Raw genomic sequence first — 4737 nt, 5'->3', positions numbered from 1 at the left:
GTTAGGGTATAACCAGGAAAACTGCACAATCATTGGTATAGATATCCAATAAATATCTATTTAGTGATTCAGTGAGACTGGTTGCCAATAATACATGATAATACGGATTTCATTGTTATCAACAGTCATGGATTTATTATTTGGTTGTTCCAGCCGATTTAATAGGCAAAAATCTTGCCATGGCCAACAGAAAACTGGCCAATTTCTTTGCTTATTCGGAAGGCTGAATATTTTTTTGTCTGTTGTTAGCCATTTCCCTTTTTGTGTATTATTTGTTCAAAATCTTTCATTCATTCCCTGTAACTATCGAAAGCCTCATCGTTTTATATATTGGGGATATGACCTTGTTATCATAGAACTTTTGTTCTAGCAGAGAAACATGACATGTAAATGAATGCTTACATGTTTTAGGTAGTGGCGAGAGCTATGAGAATCAAGGTCAGTGGCTTCAAGAGAGATTAGGTGTGTCTTCACACAGGGGGTCATGCAGCATCTTCCTGATAACATCACTTTTGAAGAAAGGGAATGAGCTAAGAAGATCTTGGGAAGAAAGGGGTTGCAGGCTGAAGGAATAGCACATACAATGGCTGAAGGCAAGGCCATACTTGATATTTTGGGGCTACAGCAAGAAGTCAGTCTGACTGAAGCAGAATCAGTAACGAGAGAGTAGTAAGAGATGAAATTGAAGAGGTAACAAGCTAGAACATAGAGGGTCTCCTAGGCTACTCTTTCATCTTTTGAATTTTCTTTGGAGTCATATGGGAGCCACTGCGGGCTTTTGAGCTGAGGGGTGATGTGATACGGCTTACTATTTAAGGATTACTCTGGCTTCCCTACAGACGAAATGAAAGGGGAGCAAGCAGGAACAAGTAGAAGGCTCTTGCAATGTTTTGTTGGAATAAGAAGACAGCTTAGATAGGGTGACACCATGGGTAAAGTGAGAAGGGGTCAGATCCTTGTTGCATTTTGTAGTGGAGCTAATAGGGTTTGATGATAGATTGAACATGGGACCGACTGAGAAAAATGAAGGAGTCAAGAATGATTCCAAGGTTTTTGACTTGACCAAACAGAAGAATGTAGTTGCCATTTACTCTATTGCTTTATTGAGCCATATTTGGTATTTTTAGTGACTCCAGAAAAAGCCACGAGACATCAAAGGAACAGTATGCTGGGGTGGACATGGTGCTTGCTTTCTAGAGCCAGGGGTCAACCAGTAGACTGAAAGCAGTCCTGGCCTGAGTGGGGTCCTGGCGGCAGTGCAGCGGCTCCCACCTACTTTGGCTCTCCTTGCCGTCTCCTTTTCACTCCCAGAAACATGAGCTCCGGTGTGGCTGTCTCTAATGGCGTCAAGGGTTTCCTGATATGCAGGTGCACAAGCCATCACTGCCAGTGGAGGTGAAGAAGCACGAGAAGGTGGTGCTCTAAGACCTACAGGAGGACAAGAAGGTCCTCTGGGAGAAGGGCCAGGAGGTCCTGGTAAGTGACGTGGGCCAGGCTGGTGACAACCCCTGTGCCACCATTGTCAAGACACTGGTGGCCAAGGACTGCCGCAGCATCCTGTATGATGCAAACTAGAAGAGAGAGGAGAGCAGGAAGGGGGCCTTGTGTTTATCCCCGGGACCCCCGAGTCTGCAGTCCTTAAGAGCAAGATGATCTATGCCAGCTCCTAGGATATCATGCAGAAGAAGCTGATGGAGCTCAAGCATGAATGACAAGCAAACTGTTAGAAAGCTCAGGGCCAGTGCACCCTGGCAGAAAAGCCGGGGGCAGCACCCTTCCTCCCTGGAGGGGCAGCCTTTGTGAGGCCCATCCAGCCCCCTGCCTGGAACGTCCAGCAGCCCCGGACCTGCTGCCAGGGTGGCAGGCTGCCCGGTCCTTGCAAGAGCAGAGGGGTCGAGGGCATTCCGGCAGGGGGAGGGCAATCTCTTCACCGTAGCTGACTCACAGTACCCAACCCCACCTCAGGGACCTCCTCCTTCCTTCCATCCCTGAAGGCTCTAGCCTTCCTAAACCACTTTTGTTTTTGTTTTCCTAAATCACTTTTGATCTGATTTTTTCTTGGCTTGAAGCAGATCCAGTGTCCCCTAGGCAACACGGTTTATGGAGGGCCTGGATTTTTTCAGCAATGGTCCTGCTACCCACGTGTTCCTCCTCATTCCCATACTGCCCACCTCTTACCGCAGTAGTGACTGTGCTCCTCTGTTGAATTCGGGGTGTGAAGGGAATGTTGTGGACAGGACCACTCCCTATTGGGACCAGTTCCCCTCCCCCTTCCCCATGGTTGCAGCCACTTATGGAAGCAGGACAGTAAGAGACCTTCAGTTAAAACACGCATACATGCACACCCCAATTAAAAAAAAGAAAGCAATTGTGGTCTGCTAATGGCCATGGTCATTGGTTCAGGAGTGGGCATATGACCTTGGACAACCCCATCAGAGGCCCAGGACATACATTTAACAATCTGGGAGAGCTACTCCTTCCACTAGAAATGAACATGCTCCCTGAGGCTTCCGGTGGTCCTCATGCTATGAGAGGAACCTGCCCTAAGATAAACGTAACATCCTAGAAAACACAGAAAAGAGATAAAAAGAAAGCTGGGTTCTTTTGAGACATGTTTGAGTCACTATATCCATTCTGACCTGAAATCTATTCAGAGGCCGTTCAGTGACATGAGCTAATAAACTCCCTTTTAGTGTGTATGTGAGCTTGGGCTGTGTTTTCTGTTACTCGCCACCAGGCACGTCCTAATTGACAGAAGCGGCTTTCTATGTAAACGCTGTCCACCGTTCTCAGGCAGAATGCTCTCGCCACCCGGGATCTCAGAACACAGGAAATAGTCACCCCAGAAAATCTGCAAACCATTTGGGGCTTAGGATTGGAGAGTGACATCATGTTCTGGGAGAGGAAAGGCCACCGTCAGAGCGTAAGCTGTCCAAACTCCTGGAGGAATGGATCCCAGGAGCTGTCAGAGCTGCAGACATCACCTGGCATCTGCTGGTCTCGGCCGCTCCCCCGGCAGTGAGGGCTGGGGGTTCCTCCTCAAACAGAGGGTCTTTGGCAACTTACTTCTGAAATGAAATGGAAACTGATCCTGAGTGTGGAGTCTCCGTGAATACCAACAGCATGCTTCAACATTTGTTTCTGGAAATCCTTTACCGATTTTTGTTCCTTTCAAGACAGTCGAGGTTTGTGACAAGCAGGACCGGCTGTGAGTCAGATCGCCTGCACCTCTGTCCGGGCTCCCCAGCGCTAGTGGACCCAGAAGGGCTCCGGGGTTGAGGTCAGCCGGCAGATACGGGCCCTGAGACATCCCCCTCTTGGCAAATTGTCTGCGCAGGGTAGTGGCTTGAGACCCAAGAGGACTGCTGTGTGATAGACTTCCTGGAGCCTCTTCTGCCCTAATTGTCTTGATCGTCACCAAGTCTGAAAGGAATTCTGGTCTAGCGACTGAGAGCATCACAGTCTGCAGCCAGACAGCAAGAGCCTAAATCTTAGATCTGCCACCTACGGACTCCGCCCGTTATTTAACCTCTCGGTGCCTCAGTTTCCTCTTCTGGAAAACGGAGGTAATGCAAAAGTATCTCCTCGAGCTGGCTGGAGGATAAATGGGTTACTCCAATAAGTCTTAGAACAGTGCCTGGCGTCAATGAATATTAGCTATTGAAATGCCTGCAACTTGCTAATACGTAATGATACAGAGATGCCAAAGCAAAAGGAGTTGAAAGAGAAGAAAGAGAGATGCACATACAAAGCAAAGAGTGCTCTTTAATCTCTGGCAAAAAAGAGACTGGTTGGGGTGCCTGTCAACACAGCCCAATCTTCTCTTTCCAGCCAGGGTGGGGTTTCTGGGCTGGAAGCAACGAGACGGAAGGGGAAGCCCAGCCATCTCCTTCCTGCTGTTGTCAGCCTTCAGGACCCGTGGCCGGTGTGGCTTGTCTTTTATGCTGCAGTAATCCTACTCCTAATAAGAACAACCCTCACTTTTTAGTTCCACTTGGAGTTTCCAGATCCCTTTCATAGTTCTCTATATTCCCCTCCCGGCGGAGTCTCTTGTCTTCCCGTTTCTCAGATGGAAAGAATAGAGTGTAGGCTTGCCCTCTGCTTCCATAATATTCAGAAACATGCAAGCATCATGGATTCTTTGTTTTCCATTCTTTATGTGTTTCATTTTCAAAATGTTCTACCGTTTAAAAATGTATTGCGGTGGGGGCTAGGGGGTACCTGCTGGCTCAGTCAGTAGAGCATCCGACTCTTGACCTCGGCTCAGGTCTTGATCTCAGGATTGTGAGTTCAAGCCTTGCATTGGGCTCCACACTGGGCGTGGAGGCTACTTAAAAAAACTGTGTTGCTGGGGCGCCTGGCTGACTCAGCTGATAGAGCGTGTGACTCTTGATCTCAGGGTCATGAGTTCAAGCCCCACACTGGGCAAGGAGCCTACTTAAAAAATTGGAAAAAAAAATTTTTTTAAATGTATTGTTAATTTTTTCTTATGTTTTAATAACCCTGGTTCACACATTGAATAGCATATGTGCCAGGCACTGTTTTTAAGAACTTTATATGTATTAAGTCATTTACTTCTCACAACAACCCAGTTTGATGGCTACTAGTATTTTTCTCCCTTTACAGATGAGATCACTGAGGCACTGTGGCCTACCATGATCAGGTTTGAACTTGGATAGTTTGATTCCAGAAGCAGCACACTTAATTACCATGCTAGTCCATGTGTTGATGGTGGAA

General features: G+C 47.5%; 1 pseudogene; it reads left to right on the top strand.

Annotated features, from left to right (window-relative positions):
- The first annotated feature begins 1315 nt into the window (after positions 1 to 1315).
- Positions 1316 to 1803, top strand: LOC113256129 (cofilin-1-like; annotated as a pseudogene).
- The last annotated feature ends 2934 nt before the right edge of the window (positions 1804 to 4737 follow it).

Source organism: Ursus arctos, unplaced genomic scaffold, assembly GCF_023065955.2.
Source record: "Ursus arctos isolate Adak ecotype North America unplaced genomic scaffold, UrsArc2.0 scaffold_21, whole genome shotgun sequence".
Taxonomy (NCBI): Eukaryota; Metazoa; Chordata; class Mammalia; order Carnivora; family Ursidae; genus Ursus; species Ursus arctos.
The sequence above is the reverse complement of the archived record's forward strand: the minus strand, read 5'-3'. Positions and strand labels throughout refer to the sequence as shown.